This window comes from Lissotriton helveticus, chromosome 11, assembly GCF_964261635.1.
Source record: "Lissotriton helveticus chromosome 11, aLisHel1.1, whole genome shotgun sequence".
Taxonomy (NCBI): Eukaryota; Metazoa; Chordata; class Amphibia; order Caudata; family Salamandridae; genus Lissotriton; species Lissotriton helveticus.
In genome coordinates, this window is record NC_136072.1 from 423,192,111 (window position 1) to 423,216,530 (window position 24,420).

A 24,420-nucleotide genomic window follows, 5' to 3' on the forward strand; every position below is an offset into this window, starting at 1 on the left:
ACTATGCACAAGTCAGATGGGGACCAAATGGGGAGCTTAGTGGGAAAATAAATATATCTAAAGGGGTTAGGCAAGGGTGCGTTCTGGCACCTACCCTATTCTCCCTTTATGTTAACGATATCCCTGACACCCTTTTGGGCTGCGAGCATGACTCTCCCAAATTGTGCGGTGAAGCCGTTCCGGCATTGTTATTTGCAGATGACACGATTTTAATTTCTCAGACACCTAGAGGACTTCAGAATCTTTTAAATAAATTTAATTTGTATTGTCATGACAGGAAATTGGAAATTAATTCCTCAAAAACAAAGGTCATGACAATTAATCCCCATAAGGGTTTTAACAAAGTTTTTAAAATAAATGATGAAATTATTGAAGAAGTCCCCAATTTTAAATACCTTGGTATCATTTTAGATAGTAAAATAACATGGAAAACACAACTCGAAAATGCTAAATTGAGGCTGACCCAAAACCAGTTTCCAATTGTAAAAAAACATAGGAACAGTCATTTTAAAGCTGTCTCTCCGGCCATTGAATTGTTCAAGGGCAAAGCACAATCATCTTCTCTCTATGGGGCGGACCTTTGGGGTTACGCATTGAAGGATACTTTTCTAGTACGTGAGAATTCCTTCATTAGACAGCTCCTAGGTGTACCGGGCTCCACACCATTGACTCCCGTATTGTGGGACCTAAACTTCCGACGCACTGATGACTATGCCTCCCTTTGCCCGCTGCTCTATTGGGTCCGTTTGTGGTCCACAGAGGAGCTGGTGGATTATAGAGAAGCATTGAGAGAGATAATGGCCATAAAGAATACTACCTATTTGCCATGGTTAGTGTATGTCGAAAAATGGTTTGGGAAATTGGGCCTGAGTAATTTTTGGTCTGACCCTGAATCGCTAACCAATCTTTCAAAAAAACTCCTGAAACAAAGGTATTGGGAGTTTATAAGTGATTCAGTGTTAACCAAACCCAAAACAGGAACTCTGACTTCGAATTTTTTTGAAACAAAAATGACTATGCAATTCGAGCCCTTTATGGATGAAATTTACCCCCCGTTTGCCAAGAGTCTGTATCTAAAATTCAGGTATGGCATTTTGCAAACGATGGTCATGACAGCCGAATGGCATTGCAAAAAGGGTGCAAACGGGAATACTGATTCCAACCTATGCGAGTTCTGTGAAATGGGGTTGAAAAGGATGAATCCCATGTATTATTTATATGCCCTGCTTATTCCAGCGCAAGGAAAAAATGGTTAAAGCCTATATGTAAACTGTTAGGCCTTCGCCAAGTTGAGGTTGGGCTCAGGATATTTAAGGGTGATACCTCACAACCGATAGTGTTCAGTTTGAGCCGTTTCCTCTTATGTGTAGCCCTGATTAGAAAGAGAAAAGGTTTTAAAACCTAATCCAATTTACCCTCACATGGATTATTGCTGGCTAGAATAGTATGCGCAAGTTAAGTGCAAAGGAAAATAGAATTGGTTTTGCATAACATGTTAAAGTATTGCTTGCTTTTAGTGATCCTGGTGCTTATTTTAAATTGTAAATTATTCCACTGCTTTTATATTTAGTAAGTGATCCCGCTAGATGAGACAAGCCGACTGTAATGAATTGTCTTCCACTCAAAAAACATTTTCGGGACATGCAAATACATTTCGTGTCATAAGAATCACGTGCTGCTAACTGTCCCCAAATCTAACTGTGACCTTGCATTTGTTTGTTTGTATTTTTTTTTAATGTATTGTATCTTATAAGGTTTTTAACCGAATAAAGATTGAAATTGAATTGAATTGAAAAACAAGGTAAGAGGACAATAAATCCTAAGAAAGGTGAAAGAAGAAAACCCAAAGTGAGGAAAAGAAGAAGAAAGAAGGAAAGAGGAAGGCAAACTGTTAATAAGCTGGAGAGCAAAGGCTGAAGGAGATAAATAACAAGGGCAAACCACAGGGAGTCAATCGACAAGTCTGCACGAAACCCGAGCAACCAAGCACCTACAAAATATCCGGTGGACCAAGGGGAAAGAGGAGAGCTTCTAGCCGCTTTCTTAACCAGGTGGAAAAAGGGAAAAAAAGGAACAGCCTCAAGTACTCAAGTACCACCAGGCCTCACAGTAGGGACTAACACCAAGTATATGCAATGTGTGGCGGCAGCGTCATCAGAGCTCAAGCCCCCTCTGTTCCCTCTCAATAAACAACAATAAATATTTAAGCCCTTGGCATGGGGTTCTGCAGGGGCTGAAGCGGGCTTCCTAGGGGAGAACCAGACTCAGAACTCTAAGGACATCAGACCTAAATCCATGGCTTTGCATCCTCTCCACACACCTCCTTACACAGTTTCTGCACATAACCGCTCCCAATCTAGGCTGTCACTAAAAACCTAACTCAACAACTTATGTGCCAAGGCGCATTCAAAGCAGGCAGCAAACATTATACAAAGCAGACTAACACACAAGCGAGGCAATAAGATATCACCAGCATGAGGTCTGGAAGAGTGAGAGGGACCCTCACAAAGCTATAGAAAACCAAAAGGACAGGCAGTCCCAAATATAGCAACAGAACCACAGACACCCTCAAAGACATCAAAGATAGTAAAGATATCAGCAATCACTTCAATGAGAGCAGCAAAGACAGCACTAACAATAGTAGCCTAGCAGCAACAAGGAAGCAAAAACAAATCAGTGCTAAAGAGGCGGATTAAAAAAATAGCAAACCAGAAGAACTCATCACCATTGAGGGGACGACTCAGGGAAAAAATGTATGCACACATCAACCCAAAATGTATCCCAAATGTGCGTTCCTGAAAGATCCCGGTAAAGCAATCTACTGAAAGAGCGAGGGCCTCCAAACCCCACTACAGCCAGGGGGTTTTGAACACTACTTAGGGAACCAACTTTGTCATCCGCCAGGGGCTCCCAAACCGTGGCTGGTTCAATAGACAAAAATACAAAACTGTTAAACAGGAATATTAGCCCAAATGGAAACAGGGTTGAAGGGGACTCCACTCTTGGGAGCGGTAAAGGTCCACCCAGAGGCACTCCAGCAATTAAGGACTCCCCCATCGAAAAAACACTCAACCAGCACTGGAACGTTTAGCTAGCCTAAACACAGGAAAAAATAACAGTTCTCCATTAAAATCTACAAACGTACAACCCATCACTTGACTGCCTTCAACACACTACTGCATAATCCCCACGCTACCCACTCTGCTTCCCGACTAAATGAAGGTTTGCAAGGATTGTAATATGTCCTTTCTCACATCCCAGGAATGGGAGGAACTTGTTGCTTCATACACTTTCAAGCTCACTCCAGGCCCACCTAAAGTGACATCAGCCAGCAGAAGCAGCTTGAGAAAATTTATCCCACAGAAACCATCTGGGCAACCCTATTAAAAACCATGCAGCTTTCAGCAACCGCCCTCCAATAGAAATCAGACAAGCTGGATATGCAGCTTATGGCTCTTCACACTTTAGCAGACCACTTCAGGGCTTGACAAGAAGCTCTCAGATCTTAATGGTCTCATCAAGAGGCTGCAAGAAGCCGCCCATGCCACCCTAATTGCATATCCTGAGTGCACATGTGCAACAATCCTTGAGAAATTAGCCACCTTGCCAACTATGCTAGAAAACCTGAACACAAACATCAAATCTAACAGCACAATCAATATGATCAAGCCAAAAAGGGACCTAGAAGAAAGTGATACAGGCCAGGACACAAGGGTAGACAGGTCCCAAATTGGAAGAAACCCACCCTTGAGCCCAAACCAATCAACAGGGGTGGCCATTGCACACATTTTAACCCAAGAGGGAGCTGATAATACAAATCCTAAGAACACACAAGCTCGCCGCAAACAAAGAAGAAAAAGCAGGAACAGGAAGTCCAAGATCACAGGCTACTGCAGCATAAACTTCCCCTTAAGCAGTTTCCTGGACCCTAAGGATATCACACATCTCCCGGCCCCAACACAGCAACCCAAAGTCTCAATGGCCTCAATGGCCTCTGGAGACGAGATAAATCCGGGGGCCCACTCATATAAGTCAAGCATCACATCAGTAAAGGCAGGCACCCCAGATATTCTGGACACTAAGAAACCAAACAGCATACCAGGAAGGACAGCTAAGAGAACACCATAAGATTAATGTAGCAGGATATCCCTTATGACTGCAGCACGTCATATTTCAGCAACCCAGTCTCAAATGGAGCAAGGCACGGATACCCAGACGTCGGACAAAGGAAAAGACCACCAGATCACAAGCTAAAAGCTGCCATAGAAACCATTGCATCGGACGCACCCGGCACCACTGCCCAAAAGAGCCTAAACAAGGCCAGCCACTATGGCAACAACCAGACCAGTAATCAGATAGCTACCAACTCACAAGAATCCTGTACGGTTACTCTTCCGCTGCAAAGGTCAACACAATCAGTGTTAGGTTACTCCTTCCAGAATCCTCGGGATTGTGCTGATGCTAAGAGGGGTCCGCCTCTCGACAGCCCCAAGTCTGGAATATGAATACACACAGACTGTTGGGATAGTCAAGTGAGGGAAGGAAAGGGTAGGAACAGCTGGAAGGGAGATCTGGACATGGAAATGAAACACAAGGTAAGTGCATGTCCGTCTACCTGTATTTCACAGGAGTATATACCACATTCAAATAATAATAGATTGCATGCACCCTACCTTTAAAGGAAAAAGAGGTAAGCTTTTGATGCCAGAAGAGAGTAGGGTGAAATGCAAGGTTTCCACATAAACTAGTAAATGAAAAGAGAATACACATGAGAAACAACTCCTAACATTTATAACACACTGTTAAGTTTTGCATTGTTCTCTCCCTTACACCTACCCATCAATGTATGTGGTAACACCTGTAGATTGCAATGCCAGGACAGGTGGGACACCCTTACTTCTAACTCTCTCCTGTGATTGAAGATAAAGAACAACCAGAATGAGACAAAGTACATTCTTGCTATGTTAATAACAGTCTTAACATCGCCATAATGATAACTGTTCAGCCGATAGTAAACTGAACCAGATGATTTATCCAAACTGCACAAAGGAATAATAGATAACAATCCTGCTATGGTTTTAAATGGCACTATTATTCCTTTGCTTCGCTGAGAGTGTGTATGACTCAACATCCATAAACCTCGTAAACCCCAACAATGGAGCTTCCTTGGTGAGATAAGATAAACTCCCCTGCAAGAGATCGCTAAACAACCTCATCCAACGGGAGAGAAATCCCAACAATGTATGGCTCTTAAAAACACCTCCCCCGCAAGAGACTGCTAATTGCCAGCCTCAACCTGTCAGGTTGTTATTGCCTGTATATCGCGCGTGCGGAGGACGCGCTGCGCAGGGACACACACGGACACTGGCTGTGGTCTTTTGCGTGGTCCCGACTGACCCGGGGACACGCCTTCTTTATTTATATAGCATACGCGGCGTCATGCGCCACCGCGTATGCGCACGCCTACGTGCGCCTGGCAACTAGACTGCAAACGTGCAGTCTCAACATTACATTCCTTTCCACCTTTAGTAGAAAATGAAACATTGACAGCATTAAGGTGGCACTTAATAGTGGGGTCTAACAAATAACAAAAGTTCGCGGCCATCCGGCCTGTTACCAGTCTCTAGTCTCTCTGTCTTCCTTCAGCCCACTGCATAGTCCGCCATTTGTGAGGAAGGTGCTGGATTTCTTCTCAGTCCATAGCCTGCCGCTTCACCACGGAATAGCACTCTCCTGGGTGGCTCGTTGTTGGAGGTCTCGATAGCCAGGGGTCCCCTGGGGTTTCTAGGAGTAGCTGCCTTAGGTGTCTCAGAGGCTCGTGGTTCTTCAGCTGGGCTGCTGTTCCATTCCTGGCCTGCACTTTCAGGAGGGCTCTGGTGGACTTCCTGTCGAATGGGTGATTCCTCGTTCCTTTCTGAAACTGGCTGGTCATTCCCTGGACTAACTGCTTTTTTGAAGAATGAGACATTTCTGGTGACTGTTTCTTCTCCTCGCTGGGCGGTGATCATTGTCCCGTTGCGGCCGTGACTGTCCACGGCCGTGGTTCATACGGGAGTCTGAACTTGCTCCCGGGATATCTGTCACGGACATAGACCCAGTCGTTCTCCGCAATGGACGATTCTTTGGACCTTCGCCGGAAGCTGGCATAGTCGTTCGATTTTTTCCTGTTGGACACAGTCCTCCACGAGTCTGCCCTGTTGGGGCTCCAGGTGTGGTGATTGGGGAGTGTGTCACGGATTATGCGTCCCATGGTGGATGGACCAGGGGCCGCTTCAGTGGTGCGGTGTGGTGTAAGCCTATACTCCCGGAGGAACGAGTATGTTCCTTTTTCCAGAGGTGCTCCTTCAGCATGGGCAATTCGGATGGTCTTGTTTAGCGTGCGCATAAATCTTTCCACCTCTCCGTTTGCTTGCGGCCACCGGGGTGTTATCTTCCTGTGTTGTATTCCCCATTCTGCAAGATAATCTGCGAACTCTTGGCCTTGAAAGGGGGGTCCGTTGTCGGTTTTGACTGTTTCGAAAATGCCATGGGTTGCGATGGTCTTCTCAAACTTGGCGATTACTTCCTTTGCAGTGAGGGACACCACGATTTCCACTTCGGGGTATTTTGTGTAATCGTCCATGATGACCAGCATGTGTCTTCCGTCTGGTAGGTGACCAAAATCAGCGCTTACGTGTTCCCACGGCTTCCGCGGGCCGTCCTCGGTAATTACCGGGGGTGGGCTACCTGGGGGTCCTGCTGCCTGGCACCATTGGCACTCTTTGACGGCTCGTTCTACTTGTGAGTCCATGTCAGGAAACCATAGTTTTGCGTGAAGTCTGCTCTTTGTTTTCACCACTCCCTGGTGTCCTCGATGAGCTAGAGTGATGGCTTGATGGGTGAGGGTTGAAGGCATCACGATTCTGGGCCCCCTCAACACGCATCCCTGACTGTCCACTGATAATTCCTCCTTGACTCTCAGGAGTGCTTCCAAGGCCCTTTTGGCTTGCGGTGTTCTCTTGCTCAAAGATGCTTGGAGTGTCTTCCAGTCATTTGTGCGTATGGCGTTCGAAACAAGCTGAGAGACTTCATCATTTCTCGTGGCCTCGATAATCATGTCCAGACTCATGGGAAGGGGCCTTGATCTCTCAACTGCAGCGTTCACATAGGCCTCTGTATCCTCTGCGTCTTCCTCTTCTCCGGTGGTGGCTGCCCGTGGGTGCCTAGAGAGGTAATCTGCCGGGTTAGTGGCTCCTGGTCTGAATTCTAACTGATAATCGTATTCTTGTAACTATAGTATCCACTTTTCTATCCTGGGGGGTGGTTTGGATACCGATCCTCGGAACAGTGGAATCAGGGGCTTGTGGTCCGTTGAGACTGTGAACGGGTGACCATACACGTACACATGGAAATGTCTGCATGCCCAGTGGATCGCTATGGCTTCCCTCTCGATCTGGGAGTACCTTTGTTCTGTCTCGGTCAGAGACCTGCTTGCGTAGGCGATCGGTGCCCAGTCGTCTTCCCCTTGGCGTTGTGTTAGGACAGCACCTAGACCGAAAGGACTGGCGTCGACGGCAATGTTGGTCTGTTTGGATGGGTCAAAATAGGAGAGTGTTTTCTCTGCTGACAGGGCTGCCTTGGTGTTGTGAAATGCTTCGTTTTGTTCATCGCCCCACTGCCAGGGGGTGGTCGATTTTGTGAGCTCACGGAGAGGTCGGTGAGGTTAGAGAGGTCTGGGATGAACCGACCGCCGAAGTTAACCATTCCTAGAAAACTCCGTACCTCGGAGATGTTCGTTGGGGCAGGAGCTGTCTGCACATCCTTGACCTTGTCGGGGTCGGGTGCGATGCCTTTGTCCGAGAATGTGTATCCGAAGAAACTGATGGTATTTTGGAGAAATTGGCACTTCTCACGGTGCAAGGTGAGGCCAGAGTCCTTAATTCTTTTCAGTACTCCTCTCAACCTCTGGTGGTGCTCTTCTACGGATTGGGCGTATATGAGCAGGTCATCACTGACATTTAGTATGCCCGGAAGTCCGCTGAGTACCTCTCGAATTGTATTTTGGAAAACTTCGGCAGCACTGGATATGCCGAAATTGAAGCAGCGATATCGCCGTAGGCCCACATGGGTGGAGAAAGTGGTAATATACCTCGAGTCAGGGTGTAGAGGCAGCTGGTGGTAGCCGGAGCGGAGATCCATCTTGGAAAACCACTTGGCACCATTCAGTTCACCTAAGATGTCGTCGACAGTAGGTGTCAGGTGACGTTCCCGTTTGACTGCTGCGTTGGGTAGGCGCATGTCTACACATATGCGGACATGCCCTGGCTGTTTGGGCTTCCTTGCTACCACAATCGGTGATACCCAGGGTGTGGGCCCGTCGACTTTCTCAGTTATGCCTTGTTTCTCTAGACTTTCAAGTTCATCTTCCACCTTCTTTCGGAGGTGAAAAGCTATCCTCCGGTGTCTGAGCGCCACTGGTTGGATGGACGGGTCTATGTGTAGCGACACCTCTTTCCCCTTGAGGCATCCGATGCCTTGAAACGTGTCTTCGAATTCTTCGAGAATGGCGTCTAGTTCGTCCTCTAGTACTGCCATGGCATAGAAGATAAGTTGGAGTTCTTCGGCAGCCCGCCCACTGAGGAGCATGCCACTCCCTTCCTTTGTCACGTAAATGGTGGTGGGGATTTTCTTGTCTTGGTGGCAGATTTCCGTCTGGAAGCACCCGATGAGTGGTATCGGTGTTTTCTGTCTGTAGGCAAACACTCGGATTTTCGCCATCTTCAGGGTTGGCTTGTCTCGTAGTTGATTATACACATCAGCCGCCATAAGTTCTATTGATGCCCCCGTGTCTATGGTGGCTCTCACCTCTTGCTGGTTCACTCCTATTCGACATTTTGGGAGACGCCTCTTCTTTCTGGCTGGATAGTTGATGGCAAAAACATAGTGGACGGGGTAGTCATGGGAGTCGTCGTCCATGTCCTCGCTCTCTGGGCTGTCTCTAATGGCGTGTGCTGCTTCCGGCTTCTGTTTTGAAGATCTACATACTGAGGCGAAATGGTTCATCCGCCCGCATGCGCCGCACTTCTTGCCATTTGCTGGGCAGTCTTTCGCCCGGTGTGGTGTGCCTCCACAGTACCCACAGTCTTTCCGCCGTTCTTGTGGCTTCTTCCCTCCGAAAGGCCGTTGCTTTGGCCGGACGACGTTCACTTGTTCTGCTACATTGACCTGTTCAACCTTCACCGGCCTGTGCAAGACCGCCTCCATGTGCGATGCTCTCGCTCGTGACAACTCCTTGGATCGGCCTAGTTTCAGAATCTCGGCTAAGGGCTTCCCATCTTCCTGTAGGATTTTGACACGCAGGTCGGACGAATAGCAATTTTGGATGATTTGGCCGCGTATCTCCTCCTGCTCGTCTCTGAACCCACAGGTGCTGGCGAGTTCTCTCAATCTCCCATGGAAGGCATCAAGGGATTCATCAGCCTCCTGCCGGGCCTGACGAAAGATGAATCTTTCGTAGTCTTTGCTGGCCATAGGCTCGAAATAGGCGTTGAGCGCATTCAGAAGGGTGACATAGGTGTGTGGCGTGGCCTCCGTCAATGTCTTGTAAATTCGGTGAATGTCCTTACCCCCTAGGTGAAGGAGGAGAGCTCTGCGCCGTTCTCTTGCCGTTCCAGCACCTTCGAAATAGAATTGTAGGCGCTCCGTCCAGTCCTTCCATCTCGGCGCTAGGGACGCGGGTGCACCGTCCACCACGAATGGCTCAATTGGAGGGATGGCCATCATCTTGGCGCAATTGCCTTCAACCTTGCCGGAGGTGGGGCCCGGGAACTGGGCTGGGGCCTGTAGAGATCCCTGTGCTGGAGCCCTGGGGGACGTGCGTCTGTTGTGGCGACTGTTGCGACTTTAGCGTAGGGCGGGGCTTCTCCTGTAGCCGTGATGCCGATGGGCACGTGTCGCGGCCTAGCGACTCTGCATGTCCGCCCAAAACACTGGCGCAGACTCCTCACCGCGCCTGGCAGGAGTCGAGAGGAGATGGGGCACTTGCCTCACAGCGCACGTGCTGTAACGCATGGAAGTCCTACCGAGCCACATCCACAGGGCAGGGGCCTGGGCCTCATCCGGGCCGACAGGGATCGCTGGCCGGAGCCTGGAGAGCCTCGGAGCCCCAGAGTGACAGGTCTGAGCGTCAGGCGAGGCACAGCGTGGGGCCTATTAGTTCCTCGTCGCCATTGTCAGGTCGTTATTGCCTGTATATCGCGCGTGCGGAGGACGCGCTGCGCAGGGACACACACGGACACTGGCTGTGGTCTTTCGCGTGGTCCCGACTGACCCGGGGACACGCCTTCTTTATTTATATAGCATACGCGGCGTCATGCGCCACCGCGTATGCGCACGCCTACGTGCGCCTGGCAACTAGACTGCAAACGTGCAGTCTCAACATTACACAACCAACGGGGGAGCCGAACTCGCTGAAGTGAAGAAGTCCACTGAAACACTAAGAGCTTCCCCGCAGGAGACAAAGCACCGGCTGTCTCAACCAACGGGGAAGCTAATTCAATTAAATATTTGGCAAGGCACTATAATTCCATCCAGGATGCGGGTCAAAGAAATCAGGAAACCACACTCTTACTGCCTTTAGGAATGCTGAAACCTGAAGGAGATGTCTGGGGATCCGCTACAGAATAATCGGCAGCGATGGAGAGTTCCGACTGCCATTTTACTCTGTTCCTTGCGGGACGCCAGGAACACGTACGACGTGCTTCTCGGCTCATCCCGGGAACTGTAGTCTTCAATGGGGTTATTGGTTCCTGGTTACCGCACGTGTGTCAGTCAGCCTGTAACCGGATCTTCAAACCCTGACAATCAGCATCTGCTCAATCAAGTGGAGAGTCAGTTAACCGTACAAGAGTTTCTGCACAAAGGCACCAAATAGAGCTCCCCCAATGCAGAATCAAATGGAATGAAGGTCAAACACTTACCAAACCCCAAGGAAATAGCATCACCAACCCCACCACCCAATGGCCATCAAAACTTGAAGTAACCCAATAATATGGTGACCCATACAAAGACCTAAGAGAGACATACTATCATATTTCTGCCAGAATACAAATCAAGGGGAAGAGTGGATACTCCAAACAGGGGAAATATATTGCGATTCTTGCAAACAATTAAAAATCTGGACACTAAGCTCAACAGATCTACTTTCAATTGAGTTTTTACAAACCGATAACTGGCAGGTTCCAGAAGCAACCACAACTATCTGGATAACAATCGAGGCTGCCAACATGGTCATGAAGGAGGCAAACACATTTCTACAGTGGGGGATAAGGCTAAATTTTGAAAAAAATGCCTGGCTATCCAGCTCACCTGATAATTGGAAATAGAGATGAAACCCCTGCATGATCCACACACTACCAAATGTATAAGAAAAGGAGCATGCAGTAGCTTTCCAGTGGCCAATCACAAAAACAACACCCCATTGGGGAGGCACGAGCCAAAGGACTCAATGCCACTCATAGAAGATTCCAAGTGGACCAACCTAAGGCAAACAACTCAGGTCGACCATAGCCAATGACAGGGAATACCCGGCTCGATACCATCTCTGTAGGAGGTGAGAAGGATCCGCATGTGCGTCTGGAACATCAACGGCTTGCTCAGCAAAGCAAAGGACCCTGAGATATTAAAGTACCCAAAAGCATTTGTTCTCATACTACTAGAAGAAACCTGGGTGGATCAAGCAGTAGAACTGGTATAAGGTTTTACCTCGCAACTGGTTCCCACGATAAAGGGGTCCAAATACGGACACCAGTCAGGTGGCCTGATAATTTATGCCTCAATATCTACAATAGGAACTATCCACCCAGTAAAGGCGTTTATAGTGGCCCCAAGTGACTTACAGGCCGTAACTACAGCAATCAACTTTAACGATGGCCAATCATAATGAAGAGGAGCTGCTATGCCAAGCGTGGAAAATTCTGAGCCAGGGGCCAACTCACCCAAAACAAGCAAACCAGACCATCAACTTTCTTTCTTCACGAGCTCAAACACCTCAACTTGAGGGCTCTAAATGGCCTCTCTACTGAGAATTATCCACCAGTCCCAAATTTTCACTCAAAAACCACCAACTTCCACCTTGATTACACCTTCATCACACTCCCCCTGTTCCACTAAATTTTATCTTACCAACTAGGAGATAATGAGCAAAGCGACTGTGAGAAGTTGGCCTGGTATATGATGTCCACAGTTCTGTGGGCACCTTGTATCAGTCCAAACAATCCCTTATGGTGGTGGTTGTAAGTCAACCTTATAGACAAGCTATCCTAGGGGTAGCATGGACTAAGCAGCCTTAAAGGCTTAACTCAAGAGGACTTGTGAAGCCAGCTGTTTTACCATATGCAATCCTGTAATATCAAATGAAAGGACACCACACAAGTTATATATTATAAAAAATATATGTATTTATTCTCAGAATAATCCCCACTACTCTTTATGAGCAATGAAGCACAAGCGTTTAAACAAAAGCACAGTATAACATATACAAGTTGCACAATTTTGGATGAGGCCGGTGGCCACTCAAACCATATATCAAAAAAGTGGTATAACAATCACTACTCGATCGGGGGTAAGGCCTAGGGCCTTGTGAATCGCTTGGACTACACTGGACTAACAGCAGTTAGGACAGGAGTATCCCGCGGGATTCGGGTGCAGTGCCTAAAGCACAAGCTTGCACCAATGTAAAGTCAATGGTGCGTAAAAGTTATCGAGTTACAGTTTTAAGAGTCTTACGACTGGGCTAGAAGGACAAAACTTTAGACTTAGACACTAGAGGTGTAAAACACTACAGGAGTACCGGCGTTCAAGAGTTACCTCACCCACAGGAAGCGGGTGCACAGGTGAAAAGATGTGTCGGGTTTCGTCACGAAGATCTAGAGTGCCTGGAGATGAAGATGCTGCAGGCGTCCAGGAGAGAAGTGTCCGGTGCGATCCAAGGGTGGATCGAAGTTGTAGAGTACCTGAAAGCAGAGGGGGCAGAGTCTGGGTCACTAGCCAGTGACTAGGAAGGAACCAGGAAGGAACCAGGCAATGTCTGGCTCAATCAGGTCGATGTCATGAAGCTTGTCTCCGCTGCCACGTGGTCTCTGGGTCACCGAGGATGTCCTGGAGTGAATCACTAGCTGTCCCACAAAGGCTCTCGCTGTCGGCGGTGTCGGCTTCAATATCGGAGTCAACAAGCCTTGGCAAAGGCAACCCACGCAGGTTTCAAAGATGGCTTAACACTCGGACCAGCAAGGTCTGAGCGGGTGCTCCTTTTCAGGGGAGCGAGGGCCAGTATGGAGCAACTAGACCAGCTGTGTAAATTCTTAGGTTCGTCGGTTCTGGGGCCACTAGCCAAGGGGCAAGCAACCAGACTAACGCGTCAAGCAGGAAAATGTAAAAGGGCCCCACGCACCACTCGTCAAGTGTGGAGGGGTGAGCTTCTGTGCAAAAGCTGCTCGGGGCTGGAGCTTCTTAAACTCTAATGCACAGCTTCGAGGGGCCCTTGGGTGCTGCACGGTCAGCGTTTCATGGTTTTTCAAAGATGGCTGCTCCTACGCTTCAGGTCGCGTACACGGGTCTCAGCTCTGCAGGGACTATGGATCGGGCTGTTAGAAGGCAGGCACGCTGGGTCTTTTCGATCTCTGTCACTCGAGTTCTGGCGGGAACTGCAACAAAGCAAATATTGAGGTGCTGGATGGTGCCTGTTTGCACAGGGTGGTCACTCCTTGACCACAAGGGAGATTCTTCAGTCTTCCACGTTGAGTGGGATGTCGAAGGGTCCAGAGTTTCATTTCATAAGTTTCAGTCAGGATAATCTGATGTGCATTGGCACTGCTCCCACCTATATTCCAAATCTGGGGGACTGGATTACCTGCTAGGTCCCTCCTATGGGTGGGACCTGGGAAGGGGGTGGTTACACCCCTTTCCCTTTGCCCAGCTTCGCGCCAAGACTGGGGCCGGAGTGCCCCAGAACCTGTTTGACTGGAATCTGCCCAGGGACACCTTGTGCGTCCCAGGCAGTGTCTAGTTTCTTTCAACCCTCCCTGCTACAATCCACTATCTCCTGTCTGGGGTGGTGTGACACCTCCCTCTGACAGGAAACCCTTTGTCCAGGCGTCCTCTGCCAAGTTTCGGTCAGCAGCAGGAGGCCAGACATGTGTCTGTGGCAGCAGCATCCATTTTGTGATGCTGGGGCTCTGGTTAGGATTAACCGCGTTTTCAGTAAAGTAACATGCCTTCTCCCTCTAGGAGGGGGGAATGCTATTCTCATCACCAGGACTGGTGAGGGGATAGTATTCCAATGTGTATGACACCAAACATGACATGTTTTGATAAAGCCAAACCAAAGTTACAATAACCGCTAGGATTATAATGCACTTAAGAGTATATGGTATGGCAGTATCACTGGAACAGCATTAAGGAATTGGTCCCAACACTGCAGACAGGCTCAGCTCATGCTAGAGCACCATCTCACATAAAACCAAGCACTCTGCCTCCAGAACTGTAAAGGCCTGCCATAGGAGTGACTGATAGGTGTCTATGTGTCCAGATATATGTTTAGACATAGGTATACTATATCTAAGCAAGGGGTGAGTACACCACCTTGCCCTAGCTGTGGGAACAGCCAGTTGTGTCGATTTAAGTACCAGCCAGGGGTGGCAAAAAATATGCTGCAGCCCCTGGTAGGCCTTGGATGCACCTATGCCCTTGGCACCTATTATGCACTGGATAGGGGCTGACAAGGTGTCCAGTACCAAATTGGTTATGTACCTATAGTACATGTCTGTGAATTTAGAGAGAGAACAGCAGGCTGTGGGTCTGATTAGCAGGCCCACAGCCACATTAAGTCGAAAACCAGTGAAGCAAAAAGCAAAAATTGGGGTGACCATAGGATAGCAGACCCCACTCTCCTACACAACCCCCCCACAAACGCAGGGACATTAAACTTAACCTTGACCAGATAAGTCTTCATGTTCTAAGTGGAAGTACCTGGAGAGACCATCTGCATTACCATGGTCAGTCCCTGGGCGGTGCTCCACTGTAAAGTCCATCCCCTGTAGGGAAATGGACCACCTGAGCAGGTTGGGGTTTTCACCCTCCATCTGATTAAGCCTCAAGAGGGGCTTATGGTGTGTCTGAATTAGGAAGTGAGTACCAAACAAGTATGGCCTCAGCTTCTTCAGGGCCCAAACCACAGCAAAGTCCTCCCTCTCAATCGCTGACCAACGTTTCTCTCTGGGAGTCAGCCTCCTGCTAATGAAAGCAATGGGCTGGTCTTGACCATCTACATTAAGTTGTGAAAGCACAGCTCCCACCCCCAACTCAGAAGCATCTGTTTGAACAATGAACTGTTTGGAGTAGTCAGGACTCTTAAGGATTGCTGCAGAGCACATGGCCTTCTTCAGGTCATCAAATGCCCTTTGACAGCTAACTGTCCACTGAACCTTTTTGGGCTTCTTCTTGGATGTCAGATCATTCAATGGTGTCACAATGGACCTATAGTTCTTTACAAATTTGCTGTAATACCCAGTCAGGCCCAAGAAGGCTCTGACTTGTGTCTGGGTAGTTGGAGGAGCCCAGTCCAGTATGGCCTGGATCTTGCTCTCCATTGGTTGAACTTGACCCCCACCTACTAGGTGGCCCAAGTACACAACCTTGCTCTGCCCTATCTGGCACTTGGTAGCCTTGATAGTCAGGCCTGCCTTTTGCAGGGCCTCCAGAACCTTCTTCGGGTGGATCAGGTGATCCTCCCAGGTAGAGCTAAAGACAGCAATATCATCTAGATATGCTGCACAAAAGTCATCCAACCCAGAAAGGACTTGATTCACCAACCTTTGGAAGGTGGCAGGTGCATTCTTCAAACCAAAGGGCATCACCACAAACTGATAATGTCCACTGGGGGTAGAGAATGCTGTTTTGGCTTTAGACTCCTCAGCTAACCTGATTTGCCAATAGCCAGCTGTCAAATCAAATGTGCTCAGAAATTTGGCAGAAGCCAACTTATTAATGAGCTCATCTGCCCTTGGAATGGGATGAGCATCTGTCCTAGTGACAGCATTGAGACCTCTATAGTCTACACAAAATCTCATTTCTCTCTTTCCATATTTGGTATGAGGTTTTGGCACAAGGACTACTGGGCTGGCCCAGGGGTTCTCTGATGGCTCAATCACTCCAAGGTCTAACATTTTCTGCACCTCAGCCTTTATACAATCCCTGACATGGTCAGGTTGCCTGTAGATCTTATTCTTCACAGGCAGACTGTGGCCAGTGTCCACCTCATGAGTGCACCAGTTAGTTTGACTGGGTGTAAGTAAAAACATGTGTCTGTGGGCTTGCAAAACCTGTCTGCAGTCCATCTGTTGCTGGTCAGTGAGGCTGCCTGCCAAGGCTACTCCATCAACTGGGCCATCATCAGGGTTTTTGGAAAGCAGGTCTGGGAGAGGGTCACTCTCTTCCTCCTGATCCCCATCTGTAGCCATGAGCAAGCCCATGTCTTCCCTGTCAACAAATGCTTTCAACCTGTTTACATGGAGCACCCTGTGGGGGCTCCTAGGGGTGCCAAGGTCCACCAAGTAGGTGACCTCTCCCCTCTTTTCCAGTATGGTGTGGGGTCCAGACCATTTGTCTTGGAGGGCTGCTGGGGCCACTGGCTCCAACACCCACACCTTCTGCCCTGGCTGGTGCTCAGTCAGAACAGCCTGTTGGTCATGCCAAGCTTTCTGTAATTCTTGGCTGGCCTCCAGGTTTTTGGATGCTTTCTCCATGTATTCATCCATCCTGGAGCGGAGACCAAGTACATAGTCCACAACATCAAGTTTAGGCTTTTTGAGAGGTAACTCCCATCCTTCCTTCACAAGACACAATGGACCCCTCACAGGGTGGCCAAACAAAAGTTCAAAAGGGCTGTAGCCAACCCCCTTCTGTGGGACCTCTCTGTAAGCAAAGAGTGAGCAGGGTAAAAGGATATCCCATCTACGCCTGAGCTTTTCAGGTAATCCTTTTATCATTCCCTTTAGGGTCTTGTTGAATCTCTCCACAAGCCCATTGCACTGAGGATGATAGGGTGTGGTGAACTTATAGTTCACTCCACATTCCTTCACATTGCTTTTAAGTATCCAGACATAAAGTTAGTACCTCTGTCTGAAAGTACTTCCTTTGGAAAGCCCACTCTGGAGAAAACTCCAAGTAAGGCCCTTGCCACAACAGGAGCTGTTGTGGTCCTCAGGGGAATTGCTTCTGGGTACCTGGTGGCATGATCCACTACCACCAGGATAAATCTGTGCCCAGATGCTGTTTGGGGATCCATTGGTCCAACAATGTCAATCCCAACTCTCTCAAAGGGCATCCCCACCACAGGTAGAGGTATAAGGGGGGCCTTTGTGGTGCCACCTGATTTGCCACTGGCTTGGCAGGTGACACAGGAGCGACAAAACTCCTTGGCATCTTCTGACATGTGAGGCCAGTGAAAGTGAGGGACAAGCCTGTCCCAAGTCTTGTTCTGGCCTAAGTGTCCTGCAAGGGGAATATCATGGGCCAAGGTTAGAAGGAAGCCCCTAAATTGCAGAGGTATAACCAACCTCCTGGTTGCACCAGGCTTGGGGTCTCTAGCCTCTGAATAAAGGAGCCCATCATTCCAATATACTCTATGGGTACCTTGAGCATTCCCAGCAGCCTCAGCAGCAGCTTGCTGTCAGAGGGGTTCAAGTGAAGGGCACGTCAACAGAGCCTGCCCCAGGTCTGCCCTTGAGGCCCCCCTTGTCCCCAGAAACTCAACCTGATCAGGTTCAAGCTCTTAAGAGACAGTCTCCTCTTGGATCACAGAATCACCCTCCTGTGAGGTCTGATCCTCAACCTGGGGCAAGTGGGAAGGCACTGCCTTAACCCTCTTGCTCCTTCTCTTGGGTTGTGGTTGGTCTATTGTTTCAAGACCCACCACAGGTTTAGGTAGGCACTTCTTGGCCTGGGACCTGGTTACAGCAAAGACATGTGCTGAAATCCCTAGCATTTCTGCATGAGACCTGTACTCCACTTCTGATCATAAGGATTCCTCAAGATCATTGCCCAACAAACAATCAACTGGGAGGTCTGCACTAACAACAACTTTCTTGAAGCCAGTTACCCCTCCCCAGGAGAAGTTAACAACAGCCACACTATGTGTAGTAGTGGCATTGCTAGCGTTGGTCACTAGGTAATTCTCACCTAGTATCATTTGTTCAGGGTCCACAAAGTTAGGTGTCACCATAGTGGCACTGGCACAAGTGTCCCTGTAGGCCTGAGCCAGTTTCTCATTAATTAAAGGCGTCTGCCTGTACTTGCCCAGGTTACTAGGACTTATAGTAGAGGACATGGCTATGTCCCCCTCACAGATCAGAATTGCCTGAGTAGGGATTCTGATTAAGCCAGTCTCCATCTCAGATCCCAGGGTTGACCCTACTATCCCCTTGGGTTGTGCACTACCACTGCTAACTGTACTAGGGGGTGCAGGTGTCTTAGGGACTGCAGTGGTAAGAACTGGGTTTCTCTTAGTTCATTCACTTCCCCAATGAGACGTGGACTTGCAAAAGTTGCACCAAGGTTTCTTTGGGCCATCATTCTTCTTTTTCTTGTTACCATTCTGGGAACCACCCTCTTTATTACTATTTTGGGGGCCTGTAGAAGACTTCTGGTCTTTTTCTTTCTTATCTCCACCCTTCTGGTCTGCTTTCTTCTGATCACCTTCTTGGTTCTGGGGTTTCTGCTTAACCCTTGTTCTGACCCATTTGTCTGCCTTCTTTCCCAATTCTTGGGGAGAGGTCAGATCAGAGTCTACAAGGTGTTGATGCAACAGCTGGTTTGTACAGTTATTAAGGATCTGCTCTCTCATTATAAGATTGTACAATCCTGTATAGTCTGAAACTTTACTTCCCTGCAACCAACCCTCCAGAGCCTTAGTGGCACAATCAACCAAATCAGTCCAGTCTTGAGTCTGTGCTTTTTGGGTGTCTCTGAACAACAACCTGTATTGCTCAGTGGTTAGGCCAAACCCTTCAATAAGAGCACTCTTCAAGACAGAGTAGTTTTTAGCATCCTCAGGTCTAACTGTGAGGAGCTTATCTCTCCCTTTCTCAGAAAAGGAGAGCCACAAGATTGCTGCCCACTGATCTTGAGGGACCCGCTGTACCATACAGGCCCTCTCCAGAGCAGTTATCCATTTGTGGATATCATCCCCATCTCTGTAGGGAGGCACAATCTTACTCAGGTTTCTATGATCATAGGACCTGTCTTTATCCTTTGGGATATTGCTGCCACCAGTGGGTATCTCACCACTTAACTTCTGTTCTCTTGCTAAAGCAAGTCTAGCTTGGGCCAGGGCTACTTCTTCCCTTTCTATTTGGAGATTAACAGCTCTCATCCTGACCTTATGCTCTCTTCTCTGTGGAGAAGTCATTCCCCTTTGAGATTCTCTTGAGGCACTAGAAATGTGAGAATCTCTTGAAAGAGATCCCTCCCTCCTATTGCCTGGGAGAACTCTGTTATGTACTCTGGGAAGGGGCTGGCCCTCTCCATTTCCATGTAGGTCCAAGTTGGCCTGGTTAAGCCTCCCAACTGGTGCCTGGATAACCCCTTGATCCTGATCTGACTCTTCACCAGTTGATTCAGGGTCTGCCTCCTCATTTTCTACTTCTGGGGAGGTGTTCTCAGTATCTATGGGGTTCACTCCATCTCCTGATCCTGAGGGAGCTATTCTAGCTTTCTCTAGGTCATCCTTCTCCAGGATGGCTATCATGATAGGAATGGTAGGGTTGTGACCCTTTCTAAGCCCCCTTGCAGTGCATAAGGCACCCAAGTCCTTGTGGCTGAATTTGTCATAGCTGGAGGTTGCCTGTGGAGGGTCAACCCTCACAGGTAGAGAGCCTGTAGCTTCACCTGTGCCAGACATGACTCTAGTGAGGTGTAGGTGATGCACTTACCTACACTAAGTGTTTTCCTACTGTACCTTGCTAGTGAGTTGTAGTCAGGGTGTGCTAAGCCCTTCTACCTACAACTACTAAGTTCAGTAGAACTTAAATATGCTAAGCTTTTATTTATATGTACCTATGGTACTTAATGTGATCTTTCAATTTGATAAAAGATTACAAAGGTAAAACAACAGCAAGCTCAAATCCGTACCGCTGCTCACCAATGTGAGAAGTTGGCCTGGTATATGATGTCCACAGTTCTGTGGTCACCCTGTATCAGTCCAAACAATCCCTTATGGTGGTGGTTGTAAGTCAACCTTATAGACAAGCTATCCTAGGGGTAGCATGGACTAAGCAGCCTTAAAGGCCTAACTCAAGAGGACATGTGAAGCCAGCTGTTTTACCATATGCAATCCTGTAATATCAAATGAAAGGACACCACACAAGTTATATATTATAAAAATATATGTATTTATTCTCAGAATAATCCCCACTACTCTTTATGAGCAATGAAGCACAAGCGTTTAAACAAAAGCACAGTATAACATATACAAGTTGCACAATTTTGGATGAGGCCGGTGGCAAACTCAAACCATATATAAAAAAAGTGGTATAACAATCCCTAATCGATCGGGGGTAAGGCCTAGGGCCTTGTGAATCGCTTGGACTACACTGGACTAACAGCAGTTAGGACGGGAGTAGCCCGCGGGATTCAGGTGCAATGCCTAAAGCACAAGCTTGCACCAATGTAAAGTCAATGGTGCGTAAAAGTTATTGAGTTACAGTTTTAAGAATATTCCGACTGGGCTAGAAGGACAAAACTTTAGACTTAGACACTAGAGTTGTAAACCACTACAGGAGCACCGGCGTTCAAGAGTTACCTCACCCACAGGAAGCGGGTGCACAGGTGCAAAGATGTGTCGGGTTTTGTCACGAAGATCTAGAGTGCCTGGAGATGAAGATGCTGCAGGCGTCCAGAAGAGAAGTGTCCGGTGCGATCCAAGGGTGGATCGAAGTTGTAGAGTACCTGAAAGCAGAGGGGACAGAGTCTGGGTCACTAGCCAGTGACTAGGAAGGAACCAGGAAGGAACCAGGCAATGTCGGGCGCAATCAGGTCGATGCCGTGAAGCTTGTCTCCGCTGCCACGTGGTCTCTGGGGCACCGAGGATGTCCTGGAGTGAATCACGAGCTGTCCCACAAAGGCTCTCGCTGTCGGCGGTGTCGGCTTCAATATCAGAGTCAACAAGCCTTGGCAAAGGCAACCCACGCATGATTCGAAGAGGGCTTAACACTCGGACCAGCAAGGTCTGAGTGGGTGCTCCTTTTCAGGGGAGCGAGGGCCAGTCTGGAGCAACCAGACCAGCTGTGTAAATTCTTAGGTTCGCTGGTTCTGGGGCCACTAGCCAAGGGGCAAGCGACCAGACCAATGCATCGAGCTGGAAAATGCAAAAGGTCCCCACGCAGCACTCGTCAAGTGTGGAGGGGTGAGCTTCAGTGCAAAAGCTGCTCGGGGTTGGATCTTCTCAAACTCCAATGCACAGCTTTGAGGGTGCCTCGGGTGCTGCACGGTCAGCACTTTGTGGTTTTTGCAAGATGGCCGCTCCCACGCTTCAGGTTGCGTCCACGGGTCTCAGCTCTGCAGGGACTGTGGATCGGGCTGTTATAAGGCAGGCACGCTGGGTCTTGTTGATCTCTGTTGCTCGAGTTCTGGCGGGAACTGCAACAAAGCAAATGTCGAGGTACTGGATGGTGCCTGTTTGCACAGGGTGGTCACTCCTTGACCACAAGGGAGATTCTTCAGTCTTCCACGTCGAGTGGGATGTCGAAGGGTCCAGAGTTTCATTTCATAAGTTTCAGTCAGGATAATCTGATGTGCATTGGCACTGCTCCCACCTATATTCCAAATCTGGGGGCTGGATTACCTGCTAGGTCCCTCCTATGGGTGGGACCTGGGAAGGGGGTGGTTACACCCCTTTCCCTTTGTCCAGCTTCGCGCCAAGACTGGGGCAGGAGTGCCCCAGAACCGGTTTGACTGGAATCTGCCCAGGGACACCTTGTGCGTCTCAGGCAGTGTCTAGTTTCTTTCAACCCTCCCTGCTACAATCCACTATCTCCTGTCTGGGGTGGTGTGACACCTCCCTGTGACAGGAAACCCTTTGTCCAGGTGTCCTCTGCCAAGTTTCGGTCAGCAACAGGAGGCCAGACATGTGTCTGTGGCAGCAGCATCCATTTTATGATGCTGGGGCTCTGGTTAGGATTAACCGCGTTTTCAGTAAAATAACATGCCTTCTCCCTCTAGGAAGGGGGAATGCTATTCTCATCACCAGGACTGGTGAGGGGATAGTATTCCAATGTGTATGACACCAAACATGACATGTTTTGATAAAGCCAAACCAAAGTTACAATAACCGCTAGGATTATAATGCACTTAAGAGTATATGGTATGGCAGTATCACTGGAACAGCATTAAGGAATTGGTCCCAACACTGCAGGCAGGCTCAGCTCATGCTAGAGTACCATCTCACATAAAACCAAGCACTCTGCCTCCAGGACTGTAAAGGCCTGCCATAGGAGTGACTGATAGGTGTCTATGTGTCCAGATATAGGTTTAGACATAGGTATACTATATCTAAGCAAGGGGTGAGTACACCACCTTGCCCCAGCTGTGGGAACAGCCAGTTGTGTTGATTTAAGTACCAGCCAGGGGTGGCAAAAGATATGCTGCAGCCCCTGGTAGCCCTTGGCACCTATTGTGCACTGGGGTGACCATAGGATAGCAGACCCTACTCTCCTACAGTGACCACTTACCGCAAGAGGTGACACTCCAAGCAAATGACAAATATTCAATGGAGGTGAGCAAAAGTATTGGCACAGAATGCACCACTGACTTCAAGCGCATGAAGTGTAGCCCTGCTTCAGTTGAGAAACTTACAGAATCTGCAAAGACCCTCCTTCACCAAGAAATCAACACAACCACCCACCCCCTAACCATGTGGGAGAACTCCACAAAGGCCCTCAGCGAAATATTTGCCACCAAGATAGGAACGAAAATGGGAATAACAGCAAATACTGCATCTGCAAACATAATCACCCCCCCAGATCAGAACATTCAAACATTCAATAAACCAAACTTTAAGGCAGTTATGGAGGAACCCTCAAAATCAAGCCCTGCAAAGGGGGCCAGTGGAAATTGAAGGCAACACTTAAAAGAACAAAATGGGACAAAAAAGGCAAGGAAATAAATTACCCTGGGAATGTTACTGCATGATTCAATACTCAAGAACAGTGCCGGTTTTGGAGGACAATCAACACCCTCCGGCAGCCAGCCCACTAAGGAATAAACTCTCATATCTCAGAGGAAGACTTGGCAAAATATTTATATCATCATTTTAACAATATGAAACAAGTGGCAGAACAGACTTGGGAAGAATCCTACATCAAACAAGGGGACAGAGGTAACATATCAGGGAAGAGACAGGACCCACATCAAACAAGGGCACATGTTCAGCCATAAAATCACCGGGGGCGAAGAAGCAGCAGGCTTAGAAGCACCACAAAACAGCGACGAGGAATAACATGGAATAACAGCCCTACAAATTAGGATGCAAATAGCTAAAGGAAGGCTGGAAGGCTCACCAGGCCCTAACGCAATGACGGCAATTTTGTACAAATACAATCCGGAGTGCTGGAGCAAAGCCCTGGTAGCAGTCTTCAACAAGTTTTTGGAAACAGAAATCATCCCACAATCTTAGAAGGGATCCACGATATCTCCCATCTACAAGCAGGGCGACAAGGCCAACACAAATAATTATCGACTTAGCACCTTAATCGACAATGAAGCTAAGTACTATGCGAGAGTGATCCTAGAGGAACCTACAACTTGGGCCTCGTCAAAATCTATCATCCCTGTAAACCAGACCGGCTTCTGCAGACAAATGGGAACCACTACTAACATCCTGACCCTGGCATTGCTGATTTACACAGCAAAGAGGCAAAGCAACCGCTATTCCTATGTTACATAGACTATAGCGCAGCATTCGATCATGTAGACAGCACTAGATTATGGCAGAAATTAAAAGATGGGGGATTCCAACGGTCCTCCTAAACCAGTTGATTTTACTTAACTTGGATACCTGGGTCAAAATCAAGCTGGGACACACCTCTCTAAGTGAACTAATACCCCCAAAGGGCTAAAACAAAGATGTGTCCTAGCATCCTTGCTCTTTAATATCCGTATGGTAGACTTCCCCGGGGAATTGGACAAAAGCATATCACATGCCCCGGAACTAGGAAAAAAGTCCCTTTCCAACCTTTTATACGCAAACGTTCTGGTCTTAATAGGCAGCATGCCAATTGGTCTGCAGCACAACCTGGACACCACCAACAACTTTTCACAAGTTAAAGCATTATGCATTTACCTATGCAAAACTAAATCTAAGGCAATAAGCTATTCCAGGAAGATAAC